At 38.1% G+C, this 20893-nt stretch overlaps 1 protein-coding gene across 2 annotated transcripts in view; it reads left to right on the top strand.

Annotated features, from left to right (window-relative positions):
• The window catches only part of HIVEP2 (HIVEP zinc finger 2), a 195401-nt gene that overhangs the window by 107775 nt on the left and 66733 nt on the right, over nt 1-20893 (top strand). For both annotated transcript variants that reach the window (XM_002912632.4, XM_034669212.1), the window contains exon 2: nt 2662-2774. The gene's annotated coding sequence lies outside the window, so the exon portion shown is untranslated. The remainder of the gene's footprint in view (nt 1-2661; nt 2775-20893) is intronic.

The following is a 20893-nucleotide window of genomic DNA, read 5'->3' as shown; positions in this document are numbered from 1 at the left end:
CAAGCTCACTCCAGGGTGCCATGTGCTCCTCTAAAGTGCTCCAAAAAGGGCAAGTTTACTGTATCACTGTTGCAACAGTATGGACAGCTAAAGTGCTTTTAGGGAGTGGTCTGGTCAACTCAAAGGGCATGGTTCCTGTATACTACATGGGGTAAACCATGAGCTAGAGAAAGTCACTCAGTTTCAGCATTGTGGCTATATCTGAGTTTTTATGCATAAAGATAGACCAGTTGGTGACAAGCATGATCAAATATTAGCTAATGACAAATTACTCCATTGTTTAGACAAAGTTTCAGATGTATTTAGATTTTCTGATGAAGCCAAAATACCACTGACTGAGGTGTTTTTTTTTTTCCTAATATGTAGAGGTAGGCAATAAAAACACATTAAAGAGAAGAAGGTTTAGATTCAACTGTTTTCATTAAGCTATAAAATTATTTTAGGCATTGCACTGCTGTGTGGTATAGAAATTGTAGGGAACCTATTATCCTATCTTAGGTGTCATTGTTCATTTCTAAGGAAATGAACGTTTCTAAAGAATGTTGTATTGTGGTTTGTACACATGAGGCTCACCTGTTATGTAGACAGCAGATCTGTATCTTCTGTGCTAATTAGGAGCAGGCATTTAACTGAATCATCCATACAGATGACTAATATATTTTGTACTTACTGCTTTTGAGGTTTGATGTGAGGTGCCCATACCACCACTGAAAAATTCCTAAGTAATTTGAAATCACTGGCCTCTCAGATAAGCATAGTTAGATTGAAACGAAAACATACTTGCTAGATTCTGGATGAAAGACCTTTTGTGATTCTGGCTTAATGACTAGCCCCACGCAAGTACTGAAGTTCTTTTATGAGGCAAGAACTACATACTTTAAGAAAGCAGTACTCTAAGAAATAAGCACAGGAAGAGGGGTGATAGATCTAAACTTTTGTACAGGTCAGTTTCACATTATACATTGACAAATCAGTGAGAAAAGGATTCTTAAGAACCCTCAAGCCATGCTGCATCTTGAGGGGAAGTGCCCTCGCTTTTCCTTGGAAAGTGACTAACAGAAGGATAAGTTGCTAAACCGAGTACTAGCGCAAAACCATCACGGCAGTAATTCCGAGGCGATATTATAAAACAAGCTTTCAAACATTATTTGAAAGAGCCTTTGCAACTTTCATCCAAGCCTAGAAAAGTACAAAAATATTTTCACAGTCTAGATATTCAAGTGTGAAAAATGGGTGTATTGTATCATTTTGCAACTCCTTTAGGTGCTTGTATTTGTTGATCCAGAATAATTTAAAATAACCAAACCATTTGACCTTTGTCTTGCCATAGTTATGCCAAGAACCCTACAATAATAAGTAAGACTATTTGAGAATGAAGAAGTCTTTGAGACCATATCCACATGAGTTTTTTTAGATAACTATTTCTTGAACAGCAGTTAAGCCTAGAATCTAGACATTAGATTGTCTTGGAAGTGAAAATGTATTTCTCATGACTACTGTGGATTTCTACTTAGTGTGTATAATTATTGCTATTTGTCTTCTCCATTGTTAGGAACGTTTTTGTTTTGGTTTGGTTTAGGATTTTTGTGTTTTTTTGAGCATCTACCTTCTAATAGTGGATAGCAAATCTATTTTAACCTTTTTTAAATACTGATATTAGCTAAATTAATTTTACTAATATGTGTGGCGGGATTAGAGAGGAGTGGCAGTATGTGGCTAATTCCAAATTTTATGATAAAAAAATCATGTGTTTGTGGCTTTGGGATAGGTTTTTGATTTTTCACTTGAATATGGTTGGGTTTGATGTTCTGGGACTTTAAAACATACTAAATCTGCCCTGGGGAGACTTGATTTGGAAGTAGCTGGATGCCGTCCAAATTTGTATCTTACTCTTCTGCTCAGCCCTCCAGCATCCCATTTATTTTAGGCTCTCATCAGCTGAGATACAGCTTCCTTTCTCTCAAACTTTCTCTCGGAGCTGAGATAGTAATTTAATATTTAGGCTTTAGAAAAGGTGTGTCTTCTGGTAAAGTGAATGGAATTAACTGATGTTATTTATAAACCTAATTAAGCTGTTGATGGGTCTTTAGTAGAATAAACACTTTCTGTGGGAGGCCAGGTATAGGATTCCCGAGAATGATTTCGAAAATCATGCCAGTGAATTCTCTCCAAGTGATTGCTCTTAAGTATTAGTTTATATTCCTCAACAGAGCTTATATGTAACTAGAGTTTAACTGCTTTAAGGAACTGCAACCTACACATTTGCATTGCATTGGTAAATTAATAAGAATCAATGAACTGAATTCCAAAGCAATCAGTTGCCTCTTTTTCTCACATCTAATTTTACATATCCTAACTGACATTATATAGTCATTGCTTCTGTGTGCCAATCAGTACTGACAGAAAACTCTTCTGCTCTCACATTTATTGTGTTATTTTATTGTTTTCTCTGTGCTTGAACATTAATTTTATCCAAAACTGGAAAATTTACTTTAATTGTCAGATGCTTTCGTTGTTTTATACTTTAAGAAGCACAGTAACTTAGGAGAAGATTTAATTAGATTCTTGTTTTGATTTCTGTGTTATTAATGTATTGATCCCATAATGCTTCTCTGGTTTAAACACAATTTTTTTTTGTTTTTGTTTTCCTTTCCTCATTAGGTGGAGCCTTTGAATTTTTAAAAAGACGATGGTAATGAGATCCACTTGAAAAATTAAGTGAATTGATTTGGTTGGAACACTCTTTTACCAATTCACTAACATTCAGCTGCTGGGTAAGTTGAGTCAAGTGCTTTTTATATGCTTTGATTTCAAAATTATTGGAAAGATCTTTTAAGCAAAATATTAAGCTTTATGTGAAATTTTAGCAGTAATGATTTGAGGCCCTCACTCCCTGTGAAAGATGTTTGGGATGCTATCTAAATGAACATGTTTGTAAGTTTTTACAATATTTCTGGAAACGTACCAGTTAGAAAGATGAGAAAATTAGAAAATGTTGTCACTTGTAGTTTGGAACCAGATATTTTTATTTACTATTTTAGTAATTATTTGCTTGTTGAAATCTTGAGGTAATGTGATAATATCAGATTTTACTGTGAGTGAGATATTTATGTGTAATTGTACTGTATCGTATCACATTCAAATCTAAAATCTAATGAACATTTTGAGTAAGTTAGTATCTCTCTTTATTTAAACCATTCTCATTTTACAGAAAGCTTGGTTTCTGTGATAAGAATAGAAAGTCTTGCTCAATTCAACTTCCTTGTTGCACTATGTTTCTGTGGAAAGCTCTCGAGGTAGAGAACTCCTAACCAAGAGGAATTTAGGCTTTTAGCAAATTACTGGTGCTGCCAAGACAGAATTTAGTGGGAACAGGACTTTGGCTACTGCTAAAATGTCAGTATAGTAAAGCCTGCTCTGTCAAACAGATTTTTGGCATCAGAAGTCTAAATGATACTGATTTTAAGGTTTGGTAATTTTTTTTTAACCCAGGCAAACTCATGCTTTAATTAACCCTTTATACAGTAACAGAAAATTTGGAAAAATATTTGTATTTCTAGTCCAGGTCACACGATTTGAGTTTCTGAATTTCTAAATTTTATATACAGTTCTAAATTGTACAGCTTTTTATTTAATTTTCCTCTGAATGAACTGAAGCTATTTAAAAACCTGATGGATGATAATGAATAAGAGAAGTGTCTAATCATTTGGGGAACAGACTTTGAAACCAAGCGAACAGTGTCTGCTTCACCTATTAGCATCTTAAGACATGATGAGGTCAGGTGGTTTTTCAGGGATAGGGTTGTGTAATTCATCTGATGCCAACACCTGCTTTAGGTTTGTCTGAAATGATCTCCCTTGAGACAACTGCCCTGGAACTTGATTTGTTAGTGTGGCTTTTGAGTATTCAGTGAGTGTAGAAATAAATATCAAGCATGGAAATCCCAGGACATCTTTTCATTTTGTCTGTAAGGCTCGTGACCCAAGATTCATTTGTGAGCAGTAATTTACATTGTTATGGGCATATGGTGCCATTCGGGGGAAAAAAAAGGATAATTAAAGGCGGTTAGATGAAAAAGAAAGAAACGTTAAAAAAGAGAAATGAAAAAGAAGAAGAAACGTTAAAAAAAAGCTTCAAAAGCAAAACTCTAATTCTTCAATAGCTATAATAGATGTTAGAAAATGAAAATTAATACTTCGCACCACTAACCTAAATGTCTTTGTCTGCAACACTTAATTCTCCATGTACTCACAAGTTTGGCCTTTACAATTTTGGCAAAGTACGCCCACAGTGTTACAGTTAAATTTCGACTGGTGGGACCGAACTTCAGGGATGTTTAGGAGGCTGTATAGATTATGCCCTGTGAGTGCTGCCTGAGAATACACATGGCCTGGACATTGACTACAGTTGGCTTTCTTGTTTATCACACTGTGAGTTCTGGGGACCTTTGCTTTAAAGTCTGCTCATTGGGGTCACTGTGTTTTAAAATAATTATTTTTTTTAGTCAAATAAATTCATAATATTATGTGAGGATTAAACTCCTGGCAGGTAGTAGGGGCTTAATAACTATTAGTGTTTATGACGATAGTTAGTAGTGGTAATGGTAGTTGTGTCATTATTTAAACATAAAAATACTTAACATTTTATTAATCATGTGACTGATTCTTTAGCTGGTCATTGAGGACGGAACTCATAGAGATGGGTACGTTTTTTCAATTAAACCAAATACTTCGGTTAGGAAACACTTCATATGAAATTGGTATGGTTTTTTATAATGGCCGTATTGAGTATAATGAGCAGTCTCTCCCTGACTTTGTCTGTGAACCTGACTTTGTCCATTAGCCCAAGTGAGGATATTTTTTTCAAATAATACATAAATTTGCCCAATTTCCCCACCCTGAATTGGTGGTAAATAGAAAGCAGTTTCCAAGAAAGGAAAACTCTCACTGTTAGGATGACGTTTCTCTTATGACACTTTTTGTAAAATATAGTAAAAACCAATGATTTTATCTTTTTATCAATATTATTGCTCCTTGCTTGTTGCCATTTTCTTTCGTGTAGCCAATACTTTTGATTTGTCTTGAAATCATTCATTTTAAGGTAATACTAGCTGGACTATGGACCTTTAACAATGTGCTCAGATTTATATTCTTTTATTGCATCAGATGAAATTATTTAAGAATTATGTAAGTGGTGGAGCACCTGGGTGGCTGAATTGGTTGAATGTCCGCCTTTGGCTCAGGTCATGATCTCAGGGTTCTGGGATCGAGCCCCGCATCGGGGAGCCTGCTTTTCCCTTTCCCTCTGCCCTTCCCTCTGCTTGTGCTCTCTCTCTCTCTCTCCAATAAATAAATGAAATCTTTTTAAAAGAACTATGTAAATGGCATTTCCTCTTTCAGCTGAGGAAAGGTTAAGAAGGAAGGTGAAAATTCTTAACGTGTTCTGTGAGTTGGGCTCTATGCTACTAGAAGTGCTCAATCTTTTTAAAGTAAAAATTAAGAATCCCATATTCACTTGAGGAAATTGGGTTTCAGAGCAGTTAATTACTTAGCTGAGAATCACACAGTCATTATAGTTAGTAATTTTTGGACCCAGAAGTTATTGAAATCCAAATTTAATTTATAAATAATAAAATAAAATAATAAAATAAATAATTTAAATATATCATTACTTGGGCAAATATGGAAAATAAAAGTGAGGAAACTTTTAATCCATTCTATTTGGACACGTTTCCACAGATTTTATAAAGATTTGATAAAGTTGCAAATTAGATTCACTCTCTGCTCTCTATGGGTTTGATATAATTTTTGCAGCTATCACATAGAATTCAGAGTAGACCTTATGAGCTTCAATGTGCTGTGGCCTTCAAAATGTTTCCTTTTACGTGGGGGTCATTTTTATAGCTCTTCAGATGCATACAGCTCTTCTGTTCGGGTCCTTTACATTTTTAGGTAACTGAAGAAGGCGTCAGTATTTAGGAATGAGTATTACCGGAATGATAGGAAGCCTAGAGCCAATCTCTGCTTACCAGGACTGCTGTTTCTTTTGCCATTAGGGTCTGTGTGAATGGAGCCCATTACCGTTAGCTTCTTGGGCCACATGGGTTCATTTTTCCCAAATTATTTTGTTCACTCTTGTCACGCACCTGAGACCTAATGCTTTGTTCTTCACGCATTTCTCTTGGCTACGCCTTCATTCATTCCCACATTCAATACTTTACTCCTTCATGTATTCATCATTCAGTGAACAAGCGGCAATTAAACTAACAGTGGGAACAAAGCACATTTTGTTCCATGAGCGTTTTTTTAGTCATCAGAAAACCGACTGAGAATTGCTTTTACATCATTTCATAGTATTCCCTTCTGCCTATCCTTCTTGCCTCCTGACTTTAGCTTGCACTGAAGGGTGGTTGTGGGGGGGTAAACCCCTCATCTTCGACTCTCCACAGAAAACCTACACAATAGGACCGGGTAATTATACTCCTTGTTTCTCTGGTGACGTGAACTACCATTTGCGTAATGCTATACAGTTTACAGATGGCTTCCACGTCACATTATCTCGCTTTAGGCAATAACTGTTATGTACATACCACTCACATTTTATTTTGCTTAAGAGGAATCGGAGGCTCGGGGGGCTACAACTGAGTGATTTGCTCAAAGTCGCGGCACCAGCAAGTCATAGAAGCAGACTTTTCTGGTGCCCGCAACTTTAGATAGCATATCACTCGCTGCCAGGTCACCGGTCTGGTTGACTGTCGGTATTGAAATATTGGAACTTTGCTGATACAGTCACTATATTCTGTTCAGTATGAATCAAATAAGGAAATAGAAGCGATATGGAAGTTTTGGAGAAGAATCAGGTCTCATAGGGAATATCGGAGGCAGTGTAACTTTACCTTCCTTGATGATACTGTTTCATTCACCCAGTCACTCTCCCTGCTTTGAGAATCTCACAGACTCCAGGCAGCATCCCTATAGATGAAGAGTGGTCTTTGAGATTCTGATTCTCTTGGATAGTTTTCATAATAAATTGCTAAAGTGGTTATTGGCCAAAATCACCCACTTAAAGATCTTAATTTTTGAACCTGATATCACATTGACTTCTCATCCGTGAATTGTCAAAAGACAAATTACCTTTGCATTTTTCTGCCTCATCTGTTATTTGCATTATTGTTTTTTGGTTGATTGCACTTTACTGATAATGAGAATCTGGTTAACTATTTTATTTTAGTATTACCCATCTTCACGTTTTACCCCATTTCCCTCTGAATCCCCTTAATGATTTTTACTTCTCTCACATCGCTTTTTGTATGGATTTTTATGCTTTATATTAAAGTGATTTCTGTTAAGTTTTTCTCACATGCCACCCTGTAAGCTGCTTGAGGGCAAAGGCTGTGTCGTCATTTTGTGGGTGTCCTCTTCAGCCTTGAAAATGGTGATTGAAAAAAATAGTAGATATTCAATAAATATTTGTTGAATTCAATAAAAATATTTGGCTGTGAGTTTTCTTTTAAAATTCATTTTGGGGACTGCAAATTTATACCTGGGTGCAGATTTAATTTTAATCATGTTAGTGAGATGAATCAGCAAGTCTGATACTTATTAAATATCCAGAGCAGAGCCGTAAGAATAAATTTTGTGGTTTTTTAGTGATCTTTTTGAATGCAAAAAAATCTTCTCTATGTGGAATAACAGCAATACTCTCCCCCACAAATAAAACAGAACAAAAACCCCTTTATTCCCCTGACAAGGACATTTTATTGTCCTTGTCTTGACCATGGGAACAAAAAATGATTGACCTGTGAAAAGGTTTAATGAGATAAAATAAAACATGGCCTCTAAAGTAGAGGCTTCCTGGGAGATACAGGTGTAAACGTATTGTGAATATGGGGTACAGCTGTCTTTGACTCAGGGACGGAGGGTATGCATTTAATTTAGTCTGTGGTGGTGGGAAGGCCCTGAACATTTTTGAGCAGAAGAGAGACACAATCAGAACTGCACATTAGGAAGATAAATCCAGTCCAGTTGTGCTGGATGGTGTCGGGGGGTAGTGGTGAGGGTGGGGTATCGGTGGGTAGTGGTGAAGGTGGGGTATCGGGGGCTAGTAATGAGGGTGGGGTGTCCGGGGGTAGTAATGAGGGTGGGGTATGGGGGGATAGTAATGAGGGTGGGGGTGTCCGGGGGTAGTAATGAAGGTGGGGTATCGGGGGGGTAGTAATGAGGGTGGGGTGTCCGGGGGTAGTAATGAGGATGAGGTGTGGGTTGCGGGGGGTAGTGTGAGGGTGGGGTGCGCAGGTGCAAGAGTCCCTGAAAGCACAGAAGCCACTTAAGAGGCACTTAGATGAGTTTGCACAAGAGCTGTCACCTCATGGTGTGCCTTTTAGGTCCCCTCCCACACTTCCGTCACAGACAAAGCTACTTTTAGAAAACTTCAGTGTACATTTGAACCCAGGTTCAGGGGATTCTTTCTGACTTAACTTCTACAGTCTCTCCCTCAGTTTCTGACTTCCCAGGTATGCATCATGGTACCGTTGTGGCTACTTTCTGCTCAAATTGTTTTCCTTGGGACTCTTCTGATACTTCCACAGGTCACTGCCTCTGCTCATTATCCCTAGATTCCATATACCTGAGGATACTGTGCCCAGACCTGTCCTTTGAGAATTTGCCAGTTTGACCCAGAGTACCTTCTGATCTGAATTTGTGCAGTGGGATCTCAGACAGGTGTGGAAGGCCTGAACTGGAGGGGTAGCAATAAGGATTGACAGATCACAGATAATATAAGGGATGGTGAGCAGGAAGCCAATGTAGGGCCGGCTGATTGGGTTTAGGAGATGTGTGTGTGTGTGTGTGTGTGTGTACATGTGCATTTGTGTGTGTGTGTGTGCAATCTGCGGGTAGGGGAGCAGGAGGAAGCTGTCCGTGATGACACAAGTTTTGAGACTGGGAGTTTGAATGCTGCTTTTAATAGGAAAAGAGAAGTAAAGACAGAAACTGGTTTCAGTAATAGGGTGATGAACTTGATTGTAAACTAGTTGAATTTGAGATAAAAGTAGGTAAAAAGCATGTTTTATACTACTTGACTTTTCTTTTTCCATGAGGCTTGATAGTTGGGAACAGGAATTCACTGGAAGACCTGAGTCTTCTTCCTCTTTTTGCTGTCCTTAAATACTTCCCAAGAGCTCAGTATAGTTTTAGGTTTTCTCAACCTTACCCCTGCCAAAATCCCCCACAAATTCACCTCCTCAGGAACATGTGTACTTGTCAGAGTACTCACAGCAGCCAGAAGTGTGCCTTTCAGCATCCAAAAATAAAAACAGGGGGAAAATAGCGATTTTTTCCTTTTGAGGAGCATAATCATTGTCATCTCACGACTTGCTGAAATAGCACAGCAAAGGAACATTTTTTGGCAGGCTGGAAAATCTAGGGAATGTGCAAACACATGCACTGTTCCTTTGCTATGATGTATTTGGTTGGGGCAGTCCACTTCAGGGAAGCAGTGGGATTTTTACTTGAGTATGAAAATTAAAATAAAAATGTATTAGCTGTTTGAATCTAAAGTTATTCCCACAATTGGTGGTGTTTCTAACAACAAAATCTGTAGGTTCTTAAATTTGATGGTGGCATTGAGTTGGCAGGTTCCAGTGTAATCCAGCCCCATTCCCATCCACTGAGGAGTTTTTGAATTTTAGAAGAGATACTCTTGATTAAATCAGTTTAAGAGCATATAATGATCCTGTAATTATCATTTGTCATTACCTTGTGTACTAATGATTAAAGCAAACATTTAATAACTATAGGGCAGTAAATATATTTTAGATCTTGAGCCATAAAAAGATTTCCATTAACAGAATGTTTTGTGAACAAATAAATTATTCATTGACTGTAGCAGAGCTTAATTCTGTCATCAGCCTTAAGTGGAAATTTTGAGAACACCAATCAGCACAGATGCCAGCACTAACTTGGCTTGAGCGCCCATCCTTCTTACATGGAACCTGAGCTTTTTTGGCTATTTGTAAAAGCTTCAGTTAGGTTAAATTCAATGAATATTTATGACATTTCTGCCATATGCAATTTAGTGTTCTGGTGGTTGGAGGAATAAAATGATGAGGAAGTCTGCATTTCAGCCTTTAAGTTGCTTATCAAATCTAAAAGAGAGACGAGACTACTACGTACCTGACTTGGATAGAAGAAGGCTTCAGTAGCATCCCCAGAGATGTGTCAGTAAAATGTGTTGCCCATTCAGAGGAAGAAATCATATGCACTTTCTTGTGGGTGTGTGAGGGGGAAGGGCTTAGGGATCAGGAAGTCTTTCCTGAAGAAGGCTTTAAGGATGGGCAACATTTTGACAGGTGGAGAGAATTATATCCACATAGGCAAAGAAACAAGTGGATGGTGTGGGTGTCCTCATGGAGTGAAAAGTAACATGGCGTGTTTGTTAAGTGAGGAAAAGACATGGAAGAAACTGAAAGAATGGTGTCGAGAGACCTGGCGTGTAGAGGGCCTTCAATGTGTAGTTAGCACATTAGTTTGGTGGACATCAGAGAACCTTTACCCATTTTGAGTCAAGGAGTAACATGATTAGATTATATTTTTGAAATATACCTCACTTCACCGTATAGGTAAGAGGTAGGAAACCTGGAGGTAGAGAAGTTAAAAGCTATTGGGATGGTCTCCATGAGAGGTTATTGGGTTGTAAACTGAGATGGTTGAAATAGGAATACACAGGAGGGGACAGACGGGATTAAGTTGTCTACAGGTTTTGGTCTGTGATTGGCAATGGAGGGGTGGGAAACAGGAAGGAGTTAAAGATTCTGTTCAGTTTAACAACTTTAGTAGCCAGGAATGTGCAAAATATTGTGCTTGGTCCTAGAGGTGCGTACTGATAAAAGCAAGTGTGGTCCCCTTTCCAAGTAGAGGAAAACATAGATGTGGTTGTAAAATAGGTCCTCTGTTAACTAAAGTCCAAAGCATGATCATGATCAGTGTTATAGCAGGAGTAGAACAAAGGATTATGAGAACACAAAGGAGAGAGGTATTAATTTTGACACTGGAAAAGTGGGAAGCATACGGGGGAGAAGATGCTTCATCTGGGCCTGGAAGATCAGGTAGAGGATAGATTCCAAGGTATTTGAGCTATCAGAATTGTGGAAGCCAAGAGAGGCAAGTATCAAAGAAGCTAAGAGGGGAGGAACTTCATGGGAAGAAGAGCTTTTACTTATTTTCTATTTTGTGTCTGATTTTGAGCTGGGAACTCAGTATTTAAGGAAGGAATGTCTAACAGTGTCAGGTGCTACAGAGTAGTTACCAATATTCTGATCTAAGAAAGGGCCACTGTCTTCTGCAGTTTAAGGATCACGCATGGCTTCTGAAGAGATTTCAGTAGGGTAGGGGTGGAAACATTCTAAAGGTTATAACTTATCTTGGAGGTATAATTAAACTACATCAGTGAAAGAAAAAGCTGAACTTCCTTTAGTGATTCCTCCTTAATGGGTCAAGTTCATATAAACCTTGGTAGATCTTAGTGCTCTGTCTGGTCTTAGAGGTGTCACCTGAGAATATGTTAGTCCTGAGAGGTCTTTGCAAAATATTTAAATAGTGCAGAAAGGTTAGATTCTTAGGTTATTGTCTCACAAGTAAAAGATTTCAACACTTATTACTAGCTTTCCCCTTCCTCCTTCCCATTCCTTCCCTTTAAGCACCCAGCTGGTTATGGTGAGCACATTTACCACACCCTTGGCTCAGGGTCAGGGAAGTCCTCGGGCTCTCCTTGGCTCTTTTCCCATGTGGGATATTTCCATGGAGAACAATCCAGGGAAGTGTGTGCCCGTGCACGCGTGCGCACGCACACACACACACACACACACACACCACCACCACCAGTTCTTTTCCTGTCCTCAAGGATATTCATGTGCCAGTAAACAGACAAAATATACAGTCATATACAGGCATATTGTGTTGCATTCACCGTGAAGAAACAGGGAAAGGATGCAGGAATCTAGTAGGAGGCAGGAGGGATACCACTGACAATTTAACATTTAGGAATAATAATAGAACTTAAAGAAAAATTTTGAATCGCCTTGCTAAGATGAATAGCATATTACTATGGGATATAAAGGAAAAAAGGTGAAATTTATATCATATTTCTATTTGGTTGATTTTTGTTGTGTGTGTGTGTTTTAAATCAATTATTACAGCAAACTGGGCACAATAAAAGCACTTTCACAGAGGCACGCGTGTTATTACAAAGGAGAATTTTAAATTATATCAGACTACCTTGCAATTTAAAATAGAAGGGGGACACCTGGGTGACTCAGTTGTTTAAGTGTCTGCCTTTGGCTCAGGTCATGATCCCAGGGTCCTGGGATCGAGCCTTACGTCGGGCTCCCTGCTTCGTGCAGAGCCTGCTTCTCCCTCTGCCTGCTGCTCCCCCTGCTTGTGCGTGCTCTCTCTCTCCCTCTGACAAATAAATAAATAAAATCTTTAAAAAAAAATACAAGGAATAGGAGACAAATGAAAAGGAATAGTAGAATAGAGGAAGAAGCAATGGCTCCTTAACCCCACAAATGCATAATAGCACTTGTTAAGTATGTTAAATGTGAGTGTATTTGTAATCATTCATTCATTCATTCATCTGTTCACTCCTTTGATCACGCAATCAATAAACATTTATTGAGTTCCTGTTGTATTCTTGGCTGGGGGCTGGGAAATACAGCTGAGTAGAGAAGAGAATTGTAACATTTTCAGTAAAATACATCCTTCTTATGTGCTCAGTCTGCTAGCATACAGTATTAGATTGATGGGAGTGAGACTCCTCAGAGCTTCTGAAGAAATTGCCCTGCGTTTTTGCCAGACTTTATCTTTTACAGCAGTGGGATTCTTTTTCCTTAAGAATTGAATGGGCAAAGTATTTTATCTGGCTGCTTTTCCCAGCCTTAGCAGAAGCTTTGGGATAGATGTTTGTTTATTTGTGCATACATGTAAATATCCTAAATATCCTCAGGGAATTTCCCAAATGTAGGGACATATTCTACCTCTGAAAGCACTGTCAAGATTTTTTCAACTAGCAATCAAACTCGGGAGTGAGAAGGAACAGTGAGACTGACTCAGGCTAGTCTCCCCGGGCACAGTAAATCTGAGAATGTAGGGATATGTCCCTTGCCAGCTGATACTTTCTCTTTTTACTCTTTTATTTATTATGTCTCCTTGCCTCATTTTTATGATTTTCGACTTTTTTTGTGGTGATGTGGCTCACAGGTTTCTCTCTTGCAAGATTTATTTTATTGTAATTTCAGCTTGGTGATACTGTATGCGAGGACAAGGCCTTCAGTTTTTTTGTTTATGTGTTTGTTTGTTTTAAGGCCTTCAGTTTTTACCCCTAATTGCTCTGCAGCACACATTCATGAATATTTGGGTCAGTATAACATGCCACCATGTTTACCTCTATTTTAAATAGTTAATTCAAGTTGAACTAAGAATCCTATGGCATCTTCATCACAGAACTCTTAATCTTAAGTTCTTTTGTTTCCAAAGCATATAGAACATAATATGTGCATCATATATACATAAATGGCAATAATTTTCATTATAAATGGCAATAATTTTCATTCTGTCAAAATGTAAATTTTGAGTTTTGGAAGTTGATGAACATATTAACATGTATTTTATAGACTTTCTAAAATATTTTAATTAAATTATGTTAATATGGAAGCTTATAATGCATATTTTAAGAATGCCCTAACCCAAGTTTAGAAATATTTATTTGACAAAGATGAAATGTTTATGTGGACTTTTTTAATTCTAGAGAGAAAAAAAAAGTTAATTTCACTCTGGTATTATTTTCTAAATGGTTTGCATTTGTGCCTATATTATTTTCTAAACCATATATATTTTCTTACACCTTGTATCTGTGGTCATGGAGAAGGCAAGAACTAGTCTGATGTGTGTATACAGACCATTTATTCATTCACTCATTCATTCATCCATCCATCCATCCATCCAGAGTAAGAATGGAAAGAAGTTGACCAATGACTGTATTTTTGATTCTGTTAAATGCAAGATAAACTAATGGGTTTTTACTGGGAAATACAGTATTAGTGAGGGGACTGAACAACATGGAAACTTAAGTTTGTTGTACATGGATGGAAAATTGCTGTCTGGTCAGGAAATATATAATAGCATTATTTTGATAAACAATTATGAAATTCCCTTTGATCATTTACAGGTCAAAGAGATACTATCTTTTCAAAATATCGAGAACCATATGTGTGCTTTTCAATTTACATTGTTGTGAACCTTTACCATCTGGCAGGTGAAATACTTTGGTCAGTTATCCACAACTTTTCCACTAGTTACAGTAAAAGTAGAGCTATTCAGAGTCCTCGTATAAGCTTTTATATTTAAACCGTTCAAACATGTACCTAATGGAAGGATATATTTTATTTGTTTCCTGGAAGCAGCATGATTGACCTGTACAGCATATGGGATATAATATCTGTCCACTTAGGATTTTATTTAAAATATAGAAGTGAGCCAGTCAATGAAGATAATGTCATTTATTTGAAGATATTTATTATTTTAACTATTGCTAGATTTATCATCCTTTATTATTTTTAATGTACCCTATCTTACACGTACGTGTTTGATGCGTTTTGGAAATCTGTAATAATATGTAATAATATGTAAAATAATTTATAAGAAGGATGAATCTTAATAACTAAATAACTAAATGATTTCTAGGTTTTATTTTCTAACGTTATCAAAGCCTTAATAAGTGATTTCTGAATTGAATAATACCAATATTACATGGCCACATCTAAACATTAAACATTACATGGTAGTTCACTGTTCAGGGGAGGAAGTAGTGATTTACTGGCCACATCTAAACATTAAACATTACATGGTAGTTCACTGTTCAGGGGAGGAAGTAGTGATTTACTGGAAAGGTCTTTTTTTTTTTTTTTGGATTGAAATGTCAGGAAGCCACCTTCAGGAAGCCTGAATCTCAGAGTGTAGCTGACAGACCCTGAGCAAGTAGTTCAGCCCTCCCCTATCCCAGTACCCACCTTCTTGATTTTATATACATATTATTATATATGTACGACACACACACACAGATAATGAGATTTCTCTATATATCTGCAAAACCTATAAAATTCTTTCTCTGTTTAAAACATGAAAATCAAGACTTTATACAGATCTTTAAATAAAAGTTGATATGGATTATTGTAGGAGCCAGTCCCTTAATCCAGATGTCTAGGAAATATCCTTCCTCCAAACTTCCAAGTATAAAGGGACAACTCTATTCAAAACATTCTTTGTGCTCATGTAAATTGTTGGAAAAAACTTGCTGCAAGATTTATTCTCCAAGTTTCGGAACTGGATAATGAGCAAATATGTGAAAGGCCTGCTTCATTCTCTTTGGCCTTCGCTGCCCCTCTTCCTCCTACTAGACCTTAATTCTTGTAGCCTGGTAGGGAAATGCACAGGGGGTGTGGAGATGGCAGAGTAAGTGCCTCCCTTGGAGGCAGGGAGAAGATAGAGGAAAGAGGAAAGAAGGTACACTAAGTAAATGGTTTTCTTTGTAAAGGTATGGAATTCATCAGACAAACTGCAGAGTCCCCTCCTCTCTCAATTCTGGTATGTGTGTGTACTCAGTGATATTTAACTGTGGTTTGATATCTGGCTGAGATGGGGCAGAGGATATCCGAGATCGGCGGTGAAGGGCGCGGACTATTACCTCCCTAGCTCCTTGGACTGGATCTCAGCCATTACGTTACATGGCGACAAGATAGGCACAGTAATCTTTGTGAGATTCTAAAGAAGAGTGGAGGCAAAACCTGATGGAGCTGCTTCCATGACAATGTTGAGGGAGAACTGGTTAGAAGCCAAGCTTGGTTTGGACTTAAGAACACAGAACTCGGGATTTGGCTCTGCCGCCAATATCTGTGGGGCCTTCAGGGCAAGAGTTCAACTGGAGGCCCATAGACATTCTTCTTAACCTGTTCAATGATGAAATCTTTGTAAAGAATACGAAGTTGCAGGGGTTTCATTTGACCTGGTCAAGTTGTGCCCTTGATGAGAAAAATCGTCTGCCTCATTTTTGTTGTTTTGAACAGTAATTAAATGATCATTAAATAAAGAATTTGTCATGTCCTGTTAGTGAATTTTATGTGGGTCATGCTTGATAATAGTCTGCTTACTTGCATTGTTTCCAGCTTAAAAAATTTAAGCAGAATGATGTTTTTAGATTTTCTATTGCTTTTTTTTCTTGTCTTCATTCTCAGTGACTTAAGGGATTTAAATATAAAATGTTAATGGTATTCAAAGTATATAAAATACCAATATATTTTAATTAACAATGTAGAATAGAGGAAGCACAAATTCAAAAGCTAAGCATTTTCAAAAAGCTATTTTTTATTAAATACCCAAAATAACTTTAAAATCAAAAGGCAAGTGAATGTATAAAATATTTTAAATCCAAAATTATTTAAATAAAGCCAAAGTTTAACATATTTTTTGAAAATGTAATTGTCTTTTTAACTATTTTAATTGAAATAATCCACATACAGGCTTAGTGTTCAATGTTCGTTTAGTTGCTAATGTAAAGAATTAATATGTTTCATGCACTTTACATCATCACAGATATAAGAGTAAGAATTGTTACGTGTAAAATGTTCTTTGGGCATGATGTGTAATTTTTCCAAATGCTGCACCAATGCATTGGTATTTCTAACTACTGATCAGAGCACCAAGAGAAGCAAGAAAAGGCGCTCCTGGCAGTGCTTTGTTATACAGGAATCTGTTGCCTTCGTGCCATTTAAGAGCAATGACTAGGTACTCTGTGTTTTCTTTTACTTAAGCATTAATGCTGCTCACATTTTTTCTTCTTTTGAAATGGTGTCTAATTCCACAGTCTGCAGTGTCACAACCCACAAACCTTCAGGGCATTCAAACTCAGTCACTTTTTGATTGAGGCAAAGAGATTGGTCACAAGATAAGGAGAAACATTTCCCTGGCTTCTAAACAGCTATAGTCAGGAGCTAGGACATTTAGGGCTGCAGGACATTTGGATGCTGGTGACAGAGGTGCACATGTGTTTTTCAATACATATTCTTCTCTTCTTCTCTTCTCTTCTCTTCTCTTCTCTTCTCTTCTCTTCTCTTCTCTTCTCGTCTTCTTTTCTTTTCTTTTCTTTTCTCTTTTAAGTAGGCTCCATGCCCAGTGTGGAGCTCAATGTGGACTTAAACCCTTAACCCTGAAATCAGGAGTCAGATGCTTAACCAACTCAGCCCAGGCGCCCCTCAATACATTTCTTGTGTGTGTGTGTGTGTTTGCGGTATGTGGGACCTTCTAAAGTGTGGGCCCAGAGACAAGAACTCCTCCTGCCTGGGTGTGGGATGTCTGAGCATCAGCATTCTCAAGAGGGGCACAGACAGTGGGCGGAGGCGACAGAGGGTTCCTGGATGAGGACACTAGGGGGAGCTGGTGCTGGAAGGAAGAAATAGCAGATGGCGTGACTAGCTGTCAGGCTGCCTGTGGGGTCTTGTAAGTCTCCCTTGCTGGCATTCTAAAAGTACTTGGTTGGGACTTCTCAAGGGGCCTGGAGGCCCTGTGTGAGCAGGTGGGGCTGGAATGGGGGCTGGAATGGGGGCTGTGGTTAATTGATTTGATGCCCTTTCATCTGTAGATGCCTGTAGGGTGAGAGGGCCTAGGAGTGTTTGGGTAACTTATTTCCAAGTCCTTTTTTGGATAGAGATGAGGAAAGATACTTCCATCCTGTAAGTCTGTTTCTCTCCACATATCTGGAAAGGATACGAGAGTTCTTTTCCTTTGTGAAGACTCTCTGTGGAGAGAGCTGGGGACACACACAATTCAATCATTGATCCTAGATCACTGGAATTATAAGTGGATTTATTATTTACCTACATTGGGGATCTTAGCTACAGATAGAATTCAGAGGATTTGAGAATCTGATTTAGAATAAAATTCCAATTTTATTTTCACTAACGTCTAACTGAACTTCAGCACCCCTCCATTATTAATGTAGGCAACAGACAAAACAGTAGTTTTAGCAATATCTGTGCCTTTGTCTCCAGTAGAAATAACAGATATTCTGTTATCAGAATATAACATCATCACTGTTCGTGGCTAACATCTCAAACTATCTTTGTGATTATGACTACTTAAAATTATGGTGGATAATATCTTGCTCTATATCTTGTTTCTAATTTTTAATAAAGATTCACATATATTACTGTCAACAAATCTGTTTTAAAATTTTTTGAGATCATTGTATGTCATAATCAGTTTCCTTTATAATCCTCTATATTTAATTTTCTATAGTTAAAACATTATGCTAGGAAGGGATCCACAAGCCTCATCAGACTGCCAAAGGGGCTCATGACAGCAAGAAGGTTGAGAAGCTTCGGTGTATATGAATGAGATCCCAAATTTCTCTATGGAACGTCAAGACTCAGAGAATGTAGTGCATTACTTAAGGTCACAGGGTACAACAGGAATTAAAAGAGGTATCCTTCCTGGACCACGTGGCCTCCTGGCACCTCAGTCCTGATCTCAGTGCCAGGGAATTAGCTCCTTTGTTTTATTCAGCAAACCCTTTGATTATGATGAAGGCCAACTCAGTGTCCTTTGTTTGCACTTCCCTAGCCTGTGGTGTCCTTCCTCCCACCTCTCCTTTCCAGGTGGTGGTGGTGAGAGGTGGTTATTTCCAGCAGGGCTTGCTCCTAAGTCCCACAGCATCACAAAGCATGTTGCCCTAAGATAACTGAGGGGGTCAACAGAAAGAATAGAAAATTTAAGCCTGGTTGCTTGGCCCAGTTTTAATGGTGGTGTTTTAGGCAGTATTGATAGCCCCGTAATAGCAGGGGAAATTTTTCAGCCAAGTCCCTGGACGCTCTTAAATTAATTTAGGAACTGTTGTCAGATTCTTTCCTCTTTATTTTAGACTAACACATGCCTGAAAAATCACCAGAAAAATGTAGAATTCGTAACTAATATTTAGATTTTTTCTTGTTAGTGCCACTTCTAAGCACTATATAATTTTTTAAACAATTTTAACATTATTATTACCCACATATTACAGATGGGAAAACTAAGGCACAGAAGGGCTAAGTAACTTGCCAGAAGTTATTTATGTGTCCACTTAGTATTAGAGGTGGGATTTGAAAGAGGTATTGTGGTTCCAGAGCCCATGGTCTGGGCCACTGTGCTACACATCCGGCTGTCACATCAATGCCTGACACCACTGTTGTCCGACCTGTTTTCCTTTGTTTGGGGTTAGACTAAGAACCCACATATCTGGGGTGAAGTCAGCCTTTGTATTATTTTGATGCAGTCTTAGGAGGAACTCTTTTCAGTCTCTTGGAGCTGGCTCCGAAAGGTACCTTGTCGTTTGGTTCAAAGTCTTTTGGGCTTTAATCCCTTGCTTGTATGTAATCAGGCAATACAGAGAAGGAAAAACATGCTCATACTCAAAAAGTTTAGTAGTGCTGCAGAATGCTAGGTCTGGGTTGACTTTGTCTCCCTGTCAAGGACAATGACAGTGCTTTGATCTTTGCTTTTGAAGCCTTCTTGTCATTGACAAATACACCTTGGAGAATTTATATATGAACTCTTGTGTTTTGCAAAATAAAGTTTGTGAGAACACCAGTTGATGTTTTGCCAACTAGTTAAACGTCTGCAAATCTGAGTGCTGGCTGAGAAGCGAAGCTTGCCGTCGCCGGTTATCCCCAGATGGCCAGATTCCGTTGGTACCACTTCCATAGATGCTCTCTAGTTGCATCCTTGGGGTTAGGAGGCGTACTGTTGCACTTGTTTTAGCCAGACATGCACAGTACGTTACTTGATGGGTTGAGACAGATGGTATAGCTCAAACTGAAATGATGGGGGAGGAAAAAAGTGAAAAAAATAGAAAAAGGGCACTTGATTTTCTAATTCACATTTCGGAAGTGAATTTCAGCTTCTATGATTGACTAATAAATGCAGTGTTGCTATAGACTTGAATTCATTAACGTCTGTTTAAACAGATATAACTGAGTAATCAGCAGGAAGCAATCTCTTCCTTCATGGATGCTGTCCCGCACTTCATGGGGTCGACTCCAGATTTGAAAATGTTGGGCCGTTGGAAGTTGTCAAAAATAGACCTGGGTTTTTCAGAATAAGATATACCGCCACCAATACCAATAAAAACAGAAAAATCCCAAATTTTATTTTTAAACTGGAAAAAATATATAAATATATATAACCTGGTGAAGGAGTGGTGATAAGCACAATTAATCAGTTTTTGTGCAGCTGCTTCCTGACATTTCTGCAAATTGTTGTGGAAAAATTAATGAAGGTTAGATCAGTAATGGTTTCAAGCTTGGCCAGTGGAAAGTATGACAGTGTTTCCATCAGCAATTAAGCTGGGCTGCTTTCTTTTTTCTATAGGGGAAGTGGTATGATGTGTGTTCTCCACAGGAAATGGAAAACGGCAGCTGAACTGTGAGCACAGTTATGGAGGAGCACTCCGGGGGTGCTCCAGCAGGCTCGCCCGGATTTGTGCTCCGGATTTGCATTTTCGGCAGGAAAGAGTTTGCTGTACAACACTGAGAAATCATTCCTTAAAAAGAGTGAGAATTTAGGGATTTTATTGAGCCGCCAATGCAGAAACACAGATAGGCTATGAATCTAAACTTTGGGAACCAGAAAGTGGAACTTATGACAAACAGAAAGTGAAACTCACCTATCTAATTTTATTTTTTGAGCCAAAGGTGGCTCAGTATGGGCCCAGTTCACATCCTGTGTAACCCTATGGGATTTTCCCCAGTATTAGTTAAAAATTTTCCCATAGGGTCACACAGGATGTGAATTAAAGTAAACACTTAACAAGCAT

Source organism: Ailuropoda melanoleuca, chromosome 10, assembly GCF_002007445.2.
Source record: "Ailuropoda melanoleuca isolate Jingjing chromosome 10, ASM200744v2, whole genome shotgun sequence".
Taxonomy (NCBI): domain Eukaryota; kingdom Metazoa; phylum Chordata; class Mammalia; order Carnivora; family Ursidae; genus Ailuropoda; species Ailuropoda melanoleuca.
Note: the sequence above shows the minus strand (reverse complement) of the source record. Positions and strands in the feature narration are given on the sequence as shown.